The following is a 12,087-nucleotide window of genomic DNA, read 5'->3' on the forward strand; positions in this document are numbered from 1 at the left end:
CATGAGGTGACTTTGCAGGAAGGAAGCTGGAGGAATAAATGTCTTGACTTTATTCTTCTAACCTCCCCCTGGGATTCCCTGTTGGACACACCCAGCCAGAAGCTAGGGGACATGGGAACCTGTTGATAAAGTCCATACAGATTTACATACTGGGGCAGGAAACACGGTAGGGAGGGTGGAAAAGCGGACCTGGAAAACACCAAGCACGGCCACACATCGTCACCTTTAGACAGCTTCTGCACCTGGACTGACAAGTCAGCTGACGCTTTGGCCTCAGTTCCTTACTTTTTTGGCAGCAACCTGGTCACACAGTTACACCCTGGATCTTGTCATTATTGAAAAGTAACCAGCTCCTCAAATCACCAACTCAGACATTCTGCTCTGATCACCACCTGCTCTTCTTTCATTCCATTAGCTCAAGAATCTCATGCAATTTTAATTTTGATAAAATTAAAGTTTTTTTTTAAACTGGGATTCAAAACTCAACTTTAAGACTTTTTAAAAAAGTTGTAAAATGGAAATTTTACAAGAAAACTGCCTAGGATGAAAAAGAGCCAGTATGTATAGACTTCCTCCTATGAAAGATAAGGACTTAGGCTCCCTGTACTTCCTCTCATCCAGTCTCTCCAACATAATTATATCACTTCTTCATTGGTTAAATTAATACACATGGTTAACCATGCAGCATATGTACCATGGTAATATTTCCCATTTGTGCAACTTTTTTTTCTCATGGTAAACATGACCCCCCCATTTGCTTCCTTTTCTATGTGTATCTATAGTAATTCATCCCAAACTTTTTCAGTAAGTGTAAGTATCATCTTAGTATGTTCAACCTAGCAACTGTTTCCTTTTTAATTTTTTTTATTTTTTGTGGAAGGAAACTTCTGAGAGCTTCCATCCCCTTGTTCAAATCTGGCCTGGTTGTTCTCCAAGTGTATTGCTTAATTTTTGTCCTGGGATCTCTATTTAACACTATCCTGGGGTATCCCCTTCACTTTCTTGTGTTGGATGCACTGAAATATTGGTCCCATGATCTTTTCTTGGATTAGTCCCTCATTTAATGGGCAGTTGAGAAGGGGATCTTAACCCCTTCTCTCATTGTCTTTCTTTTGGGCCACTTCTACCCTGAGAGAAGTCCTCTGGTCTTCTGCCTGGGGATTGTAAACAAGGCTGTTGGTGGCAGGTGGGATAATGACCCAGGGGATGGATCTCACCATTAAGCATTCAGGCTTTAAATTATCTCCCGTTTTCAGTATGATAGTTCTGTCCTTTATGTGAGTCTATTGTACAAGAGTCCACAGTCCCACTACTTCAGTGTTCCCAAAGGAAACCTTGAGTCTTCTGTAATGGTGGGTGAGGAGTAGCCTGGCTTCTCAGAGTCAGGAAGAAAATCTGGGAATCTAACTGCTGTACAGATTCTGGATCCACTTACTCCTTTGTTTTCTGGTCTACCTGTACACCTGTTGTACCTAGTACTTCTGATTTCTGAGCCTAACTGGGTTTTCGCAAACAAAGCGATTTGTTGCCCTTGGTGGCATTCTCATTCCCATCACCTAGCACCTAGGCTTATTTCAGCTTTCTCAGACCGGCCAAGACAGTTAACACTCGTGCATTAGCTCGACATTAGATACTGATTTCCACACTTGTGTCAGTCAGTATCTGTTGTGTTTCCATTCTCTTTGTTCTTGTGGATTTCCCCAACCTCCCTAACCCACTTTTTTTTTTAATCTTTTTATTCTGATTTTAGTGGATTTTTGAAAGGGATCTGAGGGCAAACCAATGTGTTCAATCAGTTCAGTCATGTTAAACAGAAGTCCCTGGGTTAGTTATTGAATTTCATCAAAACCTTGTTCCATTGACAGAGCCCCTACTTTTTCTTTATTCAATTTTGCCTTTATCCACTTTGGAGTCCAGGTGCTATCATTGCTAGTCACTTTCTTAAATATACCAGCAACCCTTCACCTCTGATTTGGTAAAACTTCAGCACGGGTATATTCAACTGCTTCTCCCTTTTTTTCCTGTCTGATACAGGTTCTCTGCATCTCATTTTCTTGATCTTTTGGTTATCCTGTGTCTCACTGGCATCTTCAGACTCCCTCTTACATTACAAGGTCCTTCCCTCCAGCATTCACACAGCTGTATTACCTTCCATAATAAGCAAATGGTTTGTGGGGCTGGAGGAATGCCCCCCTTGCCCATTATTGTGATTTCTTTGATTCTTTCTTACCTCTGTGGTTTTACTATTATTCTTTCCCAATGCTTTCTTCAAATGAAGAGACTAGCCCATCCTTTCAAAACCCAGGCTAAATTCTACTTTCTCCTTGAAGTCTTAACTGATTCTGTTCAACTAAAAGTTATTTCTGCTCATGCTGAACACCTAGAGGACTTTGTTTAATTGCATTTTTTTTTTTACTTTTTTGAAAATGTGCTTGTTTTGTCTACCCTAGTAGATTGTAGTATCCTTTTATTTGTTTATATAATCTGACAGCCATAATTGAGGGAATAAACCACGATTACTAAGAAAGAGACAAACTGCCTTGGCTGGTGTGGCTCAGTGGATCGAATGCCAGCTTATGAACCAAAGGGTTGCTGGTTCGATTCCCAGTCAGGGCACATGCCTGGGTTGTAAGCCAGGCCCCCCAGTACAGGGCATGTGAGAGGTAACTAGACATTGATGTTTCTCTCCCTCTCTTTCTCCCTCTCTTCCCCCCCCTCTAAAAATAAAAAAATAAAATGTAAAAAGGAAGAAACAAAGGATCAAGATTGGGGTGGGCAAAAGTAGCATTACAATTTTTCGTCTGGACAAAGACATGCAGCTTATGGTTGTAGTACAAGAATAAACTGTTTTACATACTATAACTGTAAACCTACTTTTGCCCACCCATTTGTTGAGTGAATAGCAGCTTATAGGCACTTCCAAAGGGACAGTTGGATAACTCAAATTTGTCTTTATGATTTCACTTATTTTTGCTGCTACTTTCTACCGTATCCCTGGCGAATTGAAAATACTGTTATTCAGCCTCCTGTGTTGATGTTTTGAGTCTTTCCGTCCCTTTTTTTTTTTTTAACAACCTTTATGAAATAAGTTTATATTGCCCTCTTTTTATACTGTGAAAGACCTGGGTATAGAAAAGGAGAGGAATTTTTTGACTCAGTAAGGCTTTCTTGATGTTGTCACTAAGTGACTTTTTAAAAAATATTTTATTTATTTATTTTTTAGAGAGGGAAGGGAGGGAGAAAGAGAGAGAGAAACATCAATGTGCCATTGCTGGGGGCTGTGGCCTGCAACCTAGGCATGTGCCCTGACTGGGAATCGAACCTGCGATGCTTTAGTTCACAGCCCGTGCTCAATCCACGGAGCTATGCCAGCCAGGGGTACTAAGTGACATTTTTAACTAGAATTCTGTTATAGTGTAGTAAGAAGAATAGTGGGTTTCTTTCTTTCTTTCTTTCTTTCTTTCTTTCTTTCTTTTTAGTGTTTTAATTTTTAATTTGAAATTGGTAAGGAACAGATTTTGCCTGGTCTGTTTCAAAACCACTTTGAAGGATACACATTTTGAAAAACTATTATCCTTTCTTCCCTTCACCCTGCACTTTACTAATCCTAGAGTCACTTAATATTGCTTCTTTTTAATTTTAATTTATTTTAATTTAATTTAATTTTCGAGAGGGGAAGGGAGGAAGAAAGGGAGAGAAACATCAGTGTGAGAGAGAAAAATCCATTGGTTGCCTCTAGCATGTGCCCAGACTTGGGAAATCAGACCCACAACCCAGGCATATGCCATGACTGGCAATTGAATCAGTGACCTTTAGCTTTGCAGGACAATGCTCAAATAACTGAGCCGTGCCAGCCAGGGTGTCATTTAATATAGTTTTAATGACCTGGTGACAATAGATGTGATACAGAGGTGTAATTTGGATATGGAATATTGTTTATACTGTGAATCAGCATCTTTTCTCTTTCACTAATATTTATGTAAAACAGCCATTTTCTAAAGAAACTATTGTACATTCATTACTCTAAACTTTTTTTCCACCAAAATTCTTGAAAACTACTTACAGCCATGGTTTTATTTTATGAGATAGGTAGATGCCACTGGGATCATCAAAGTATTTTAAAAGAAATAAATTATTTTGAACCTCAGCAGATGTGGCTCAGTGGATTGAGTTCCAGCCTGCAAACCAAAGGGTTGCGGGTTTGATTCCCAGTCAGGGCACCTGCCTGGGTTGTGGACCAGGTCCTCAGTGTGGGGGCATGTGAGAGGCAACCACACATTGACATTTCTCTCCCTCTCCTTCTTCCTTCCTTCCCCGCTCTCTAAAAATAAATAAATAAAATATATTTTTAAATCATTTTGAGATGGATAACAAAGGAAGTCTATCTAATAGTGGACTATTCTGAACACTTAGTAGTTTCCTTTGCCTCTCTCCAGTAACCAAAATTAGTAGACAATGTAGGAAGCCATTGAAGGAGAAACCATCTTTTTATAGGCTAATGATTATGCTACTCATTTGTTGTAAGTTTGTAATTTAGATTATAAAGAAGAGACTATCTGTGAGACTGCCTTTACAGAGATAAGTCTCTGGGTTAGAGGTAACCTCAAAAGTTTTATAGTTTATTCTGGAAACCAAAAGAAATAATGAAAAGCATAAATCAAAGGAAATCATACATGTTTTGATAGATGCTGTCTTTTGTGGTTAATTACAGCCTTGAGAATTTGCTTCTATTCAATAAATATCAGGAAGGTCATGGGTCATGGAATATCAGATTTAAACTTCTTTCCTAGTAATTTCCCTCTTTGGAAAATCTCAATTCTTTAGTCTAGTTCTATAACATTTAGTCTTTGATTTTTTTCTCTAGCCATTGCAGTCATTGATTTGAATGATTTGAAAATCTGGGCATTTTTTTATTCTTATGCTGTCATCCTGCAGTCAGGTGACCAATAAAAGATAACATGTTTTTGAAAGGAAAGCCTTCTAGAAAAGAGAAAATGTTCCTGAACAACTTCTGTGGCTCAGTTCATTGAACATAGGAATACGGTTGACTCTTGAACAATGCAGGTGTTGGGGACAGTTGAAAATCTGTATAAACTTGATTCCCCCAAAACTTAACTACTAATAGCCTGCTGTTGATCAGAAGCCTTACCAATAACATAAACAGTCAATTAGCACATACTTTGTTTGTTATATGTCTAATATGCTGTGATCTTACAGGAAAGTAAGCTGGCCAGTAGCTCAGTTGGAGCATTGGTCCAGTATACCAAGGTTGCTGGTTTGATCCCGGGTCAGGACATATACAAGAATCAACTAATGAATGAATGAATAAGTGAAACAGCAAATCAGTATTTCTCTCTCCTTTCACTCTCTCTAACCAACTAACCAACTAACTTAAGTAAGTAAGTAAGTAAGTAAGCTGGAGAAGAAAATGTATTAAGAAAATCATAAGGAGGAGAAAATACATTTACCATATTTATTGAAAAAAATCTGTGCATAAGTGAACCTGTGCAGTTCAAACCCATGTTCAAGGGTTAGCTGTACTGTATGCCTTGCATTGTTAGCAAGTAGGAGTACATAACAAGTAAAGGATAAAAACCAAAGATCTTTTCCCAAGGATTTACCAGTCTGGCTGTATCATCTAACATGGTACCCAGATGGATGTTGTGGCTATTTAAATTTAAATTAATTAAAATTAAAAGTTAAAATCGGGTCTTGGTCAGTGCAAATGGAAACCTTTTATGTTTTTGTTGTATTGGAGCCTGTGAATAATTTGTAGCCCTGGCTCAGTAGCTCAGTTGGTTGGAACGTCATCCCAATGCACCAAGGTTTCGGGTTAGATCCCAGCCAGGGCACATACAGGAAACAACCAGTGAATGCATAAATACGTGGAACAACAAATCAGTGTCTCTCTCTCCCTCTCTAATCAATGAAAGTAAAAATATTTTTTTAAAGACCCATAAAAGGGTAAACAGTCATTAAAAAAAACAACAAGAATTTGTGGTGGTATTTCTGTTGGCATGGTAGTGTGTTATCTGGTGGCGTTCATCCATATTTGGATTGCCTTATTCTTGTCTTTCCAGGCCTTGGGCCAGAGTTGATGGTTTGATTCAGGATCAGAGCACTGCTACATTTTGCAATTAAAACAGTTTTCTTCCAAAACTTCCCAGATATTTCTTTAGCATTCTCTCCTATTAATTGCACTGATGTTTATTAGGGAAATGGAAGATTGATTGTATGAATTTTTTTATTGTGGTACAATGCTCATAACAAACTTTACCATTTCAATCAGTTTTATGTCTATAGTTCGTTCAGTGGCATTAAGGACATTCATATTGTTGCGTAACCATCACCACCATCCATCTCTAGAACTTTATCTTCCCTGACTAAAACTCTACCTGTTAAACAATAGCTTCATTCCCTCCTCACTTTAGCTCCTGGCAGTCACCGTTTCACTTTTTGTTTCTATGAATTTGACTACTCCAGGTACCATAAATAAGTAGAATCAGTAATATACCATTTTATCTGTTTGTATCTGACTTACTTCACTTAGCATAATGTTTTCAAGGTTCATCTGCATTGTAGTATGTGTGAGAATTCATTCTTTTAAAAAATTGCAGTAAAGTACAACATAAACTTCATTATTTTAAAGCATTTTGAGTGTATAGCTCAGTGTCTTTAGGTACATTCATATTGTTGTGCAACCATCACCATCCATCTCCAGGGCTTCTTTCATCTTGTAAAACTGAAACTCTGTGCACTTTAAACACAGTGGACTCCCCATTTCTCCCCACCCACAACCCCTAGCAACCACCATTCCCTTTCTGTCTTTAGGAATTTGACTGGGTACTCCATTTAAGTGGAATCATACATTATTTGTTCTTTTGCGACTGGCTTATTTCACTCAGCATAGTATCTGCAGGGTTCATCCATGGTGTATCATGTGTTAGAATTTTATCTCTTTTTAAGGCTGAATAGTAATGTATGTACCACATTTTGTTTCTACTTTATCTGTTCATGAACACTTGAGTTGCTTTCCCCTTTAGGCTGTGTTGAATAATGCTGCTGTGAACACGGATTCATAAATATATGCTGGACTCCCTGCTTTCAGTTCTTTTGAGGGTATATCCAGAAGGAGCAGTGCTGGATCATATGGTATTTTTATAGGTTGTTTTTTTTTGTTTGTTTTGTTTTTCTGAGAAACGGCCATACTTTTCCAGATTTTATAGGATTTTAAGCTCTTTTGGACTTAAAAACAAATTTAACTCATAGGAAGTTGATATTGCTGATTACCTTTCTTGTACTGTATTTCCCTAGTTTGTACCTGGTACTGAAAACATTACCACAGACTCTTTTAGTGCTATGTATGTGAAGCCCCAGAGAGAAGTTTCATTTCTTGATTAGAAGTTCACAGTCCTGCCTGGCCTGGTAGCTCAGTTGATGAGAGTTTCATCCTGATAACACCAATGTTGTGGGTTCGATTCCTAGTCAGGGCACGTACAAGAATCAACCACTGAATGCATAAATAAGTAGACAAATCGATGTTTCTCTCTCCTTCTCTCTCTCTCTCTGTCTCTAAAATCAGTTGTAAAAAATGTTCACAGTCCTGCTAAAGGGGATAATTTTGTAATGTTTGGTATGCCCTCTGCATACCAAAGTACTGACTTAATTTTCTTCTTTCTGGTAGAGTTCCTAAAATAAAAATATTATTATGAAATGTATTTTTTTTTGGTAAAAAATATTCTAACAAAGTTCACATTGTGTTTTTTACTTCATTTTTTTCCTAAGCCCATAACACAATTCTTTTCAGTTTTTGCGTTCATTGTTTCCTTGTTTTCTGTCTCAGGCATAATGTAATGCCATTAAACAGATAGCCCCAAAACATACCCAGAATACATACCTGAAGCTACACTTGAAAATATACATGTTTATACATAAGCATTCAGAGTTTTCTAACACTTGAATGCAATTTTTACAATACATTAAGCTAGACATCTCACATTTCTATAAGATTGAAAAACTTGAGCCCGGACTGGTGTTGCTCAGTGGTTTGGGCATCTTCCCACAAACCAAAAGGTTGCTGGTTCGAGTCCCAGTTGAGGTGCATGCCTGGGTTTGTGGGCCAGGTCCCCTGGTTGGGGGCTGTTGAGGGTGTGTGGGAGGCAGCTGATTGATGTTTCCCCCTCATATTAATATTTCTCTCCCTCTCTTACCTTCTCTCTAAATATAAAATCTTAAAATATATATATAAAACTTTTTAAGAAGAAAGAAAACTTGAATCTTCAGCATGGTGTTAACATATGCTGAATAGGTCTTAATATTCTCATTCCTCTGGTTTATATATAAAACTTACTCAGGTAACAATAGAGACCAGTGATTAAAGAAAATACATTTTGTATATTTTTGGCTTTCAGGAAGCCTTCACATGGGCTACTTTTTTGCTTTAAATGAAATGGTTGCAAGCTTGGCATTTTATACTTTTAAGGCAGGGCTGCCTAGTATATGGCTCATAGTGAAGCTATTACCAAGGAATGCATGCTTCAGTCATTCCCAGCCCACGTTAATTTTATGAACACAAATTTATTTATCTTTTTTTCAGGGCCATTCATGAGGTTAATATTTTCATACAAAGGTAAGTTTGGATACAGATTCTTTATACTTGTCATGAAAAATTTTTGGCAAGATTTGTCAGCACCATATTATGTGTGACTGACAGGTACAAATTGAGCCAGAATTCACTTGACAGAGGTCATTATGGCACAGGATTGAAAATGCTTGTCCTGGAAACACTGGGATTTCATCTGACCCTGAGGAGGGCACAGTGTGCAGTGCTGTCATTCGATCGTGATTTCCTTCCTTTGAACTCAAGATAGAACAATGTATATGGGCGCTCTGGTCTTCCAGACTTCAAAAGTGTTTGAGTGTTTCTCCTGGAATTTCAGTAGCTTATGGTATTTTAAAGAATTATTTTAAGCCAGGAACTACTTCTCTGTTATATGGGAAATAATATATCCCTTTTAATTTTTTAATTGTGGAGATGGCTGTGAAAATGTAAATTGGCTGAACTTGTCTCTGTAAATGAGTTTTTTGGTTTTTGGAGTTTTTTTTGCTTCTAGAAAAGCAAATTATTTATGTATACACAAAGATATTCTGTGGGTCTTGGAGCTTGCTCTTGGCTTTATGATTATTTTTGCTTACACTCTGCTTTTGGAGATGGGAGTTGTTTGTTCATCGCTGCTGTGGCGAAGATATTAGCTAAACTTCATTTCATCATGGTTTTTGTATTTCAGGCCATCTTGCAAAACAAGTTATTTTGAAAGATACAGTTTTTAGGTAGTAATGGTTATCTTTTCAGTGCCATAACTTTTTTCTTAATATTTCTTCAAGCACCTTTCTCTTCCTGCTGTCTAAGAAAACCATGAGAGAGTAACTTGTGACAGATACAGCAAATTGTAAAATTCTCATAAAGGATTAGATGCAAAAACTTAAGATAGTTGACTGACTTAAAATAATCATTTCTCTATTTTAGGTAAATTAGACTTGTTCTTTCTTTACCTGTATCATGAAAATGATAAATATATTTTTTGCTTTGGGAAATTTTGATTTTCTAGGTCTATACCACATTGTTACAGGGCATATGTCTAAAATGTGTTGTTTTATTGACAGTTTTAGAGAGAAGGGAAGAGAGTGAGAAAGATCAGTGCAAATGAGAAGCATTGATTGGCTGTCTCTCATACGTGCCTCTCTAGGGACCGAACCCGCAACCCAGCCATGTGCCCTGACTGGGAATTGAACTGGAGACTGGAGACCCTTTGCTTTGCGGGATGACACCCAACCAACTGAGCTACACCAGTCCAGTCTGATTTTGAGAGTACAGTTATTAAAGCTGGGCACAGGAAAACAAAGAAGGACTTGGGGTAGAAGTAACAAGAGAGAGCCAGGAGAGTGGTGCTCCTGATAGTTTCTTTCTTTCTTTTTTTTTTTTTTAGGAGTTCTTTTCACTTTGTGCTCTGACTTAGTTCCCTCTCCCCACCAATGTACTATAAATCTTTGAAAGTCTTTACCTAATAAACATATTATTTACTCATTGAAATGCTTGAAAAAGTATAGTAACCTGGCACTTTTAGCTTACTTTTCAAATCTTACTGAAATATTTCTATTTTCAAAACCTCATTTTCTGTTTGCCAGAGCATTTCTGTCTTTAGTGAAGTATTTTAAGTAATTCTGCTTAATTTGAGGAGTTTTTGTGTAAGTAAGATTAACTAGCAGCCCTAATCCACTTCTAATTCTTGGCAGCTAATGAATCGTTAGCGGCTCCTATCTGGGAGTTCTCTTGCTTTGTCGAGGACCTGCTTAATGATTTTGGTTGATTGGGCAGTTTTAGAACTGTTGGTATAAAAGTGAGTCTTGGAGCAACAGTGCACCATTAAAGGAAGAAGGGGGCAACAACTTTTAGGATTTGCTGTGAACTATGATGAAAGACTTAGAATATGTCAGTGAAAGAATTACTGGGCCATAGCCTGCTTCATATTCATCACATAGTCATGGAAATATCTTTTGAAAAAATTGATGTAAAGGCCTGTTCTGCTACTGCTTTGTGAAATGGAAGATTGGAATTAGATACTTAAATGGAAAATGTTCTCTTGTTGCAGCCTCTTTGAAATGTGCTGTTAGTGGGAGCTGCAGCTTCCTCCTGCTGACTCTGAGCCCCAGGCTTCGGTTGAAATGGTCCTTTCAGAAATGTGGAGCTTAGTCCAAGCCTGGATTTCAGTGGGTAGCACCTGGCATCTGTGGCTAGAAAGTCCTATGAAGTGTAAGTGCTTTATTCTCTCCTAAAGAAACCCTTTTCCTACCTTCTCTTCCTTGTTTCTGCAGCTTAGCAGAGGGAAGGAAAGTGAGTGCTATACTATAGTGCCTGGGGTATCAGGATTTGGTTGCATTTTCTGTATGATTCAGTGACCAGAACAAGATCACTTGTTTTGGGATGCCAACAGTTGTTAAACCCTCCTGGAATTTAAACTAATCAGTTATATCCCCTTAATATATAGTGCTGGCAGTATCATCCCATGTGACTTCTGACAGTTTACTTGTGATATTCAAGTTTGCCCGATTTCTTTAGCTGTCACTTTCACCTTTTATTCTTATTTCAAAAGATAAATATTTGAAAAGAAAGACACATTTGACCAGTGGGTGAGGTAGCATCAAGACCAATGGGATGCTTGAAATGAGAAGACAGCTCTTCTTTCACTTTGGTTTTACTTGATACGTTTGCACAAGGAGCAATTTAGGATTTTTTTTCCTAAGACCAGTTCCTCTTAGAATTGTCCTAGCAAATTCATATAGCTGCCATCTATATTTTAATTTATTAAAATTTTAAAAAACTAGATGCTAGTTTAATGAACATTAGAAATTGTAGGTTTTATATTTGATTTAGTTGCCTAGGGCTAAGTGCTGTGTTTTCCTTTTTCAAAAATACTGGTAATATTTTAAAGTAAGCTCATTCCAGAAAAGACTCATTTTTTGGAGGTTTTAAGGTTCCTTTCCCTGACCCTAAAATTTTTCTGAAATGTTTAAATCTTCAGATTTTAACTAGGAAAATAATGACCTTCTCATTGCTAAAGCAAAATACATATTTAAAACAAAACCAAACCAAGTCTTCATTTGGTCGAGGCAAGTGAAGTCCCACAAATGAGGATTCTGAATGAAAAATGTCTCATCCTCTCAGGGCCTTTGTTTTCTTTATCTGTAAAGAACTGATTTGCTTTTCTCTGTTGCCCTTTCTCTCTGTAAACATTTTGGACTCTGTTCTTACAGCTGACTCCCAATCCATTAAGTATCTGAGCTGCCTAGTAAAAGGCTGGGCTTCCCGTTTGTGAAAACAAAAATGTGTTACAGACTTAGGAGATGATGGTGTCTTGTCGTCTTGCTTCATATTTAATAATTTAATATGTACTTTATTTTTTTATTTTTATTTAAAAAAGATATGTTTAAGTGCCTCTTGTAGCCAAAGTTCTGTTGCCCTGGTCTACCGAAGTCTTGAGCAGTCGCAGTGACCTGTTCTCATTGGTGGGACTTTCTCCTTGATCCTGC

The 12,087-nt window shown here is 37.6% G+C and overlaps 1 protein-coding gene across 5 annotated transcripts in view; it reads left to right on the forward strand.

Moving 5' to 3' along the window:
* TNPO3 (transportin 3) overlaps nucleotides 1-12,087 on the forward strand; it is a 92,388-nt gene that overhangs the window by 2,506 nt on the left and 77,795 nt on the right. The window contains exon 2 of one of the 5 annotated variants that reach the window (XM_045855661.1): nucleotides 10,650-10,810. The exons of 3 other annotated variants lie outside the window; for them this stretch is intronic. The gene's annotated coding sequence lies outside the window, so the exon portion shown is untranslated. Of the gene's footprint in view, nucleotides 1-8,596; nucleotides 8,630-10,649; nucleotides 10,811-12,087 lie in introns of all 5 variants that reach the window. One more of the 5 variants, XM_045855659.1, reaches the window with a different exon arrangement.

Source organism: Phyllostomus hastatus, unplaced genomic scaffold (assembly GCF_019186645.2).
Source record: "Phyllostomus hastatus isolate PE091 unplaced genomic scaffold, TTU_PhHast_1.1 phas_scaffold_114, whole genome shotgun sequence".
NCBI classification, from domain to species: domain Eukaryota; kingdom Metazoa; phylum Chordata; class Mammalia; order Chiroptera; family Phyllostomidae; genus Phyllostomus; species Phyllostomus hastatus.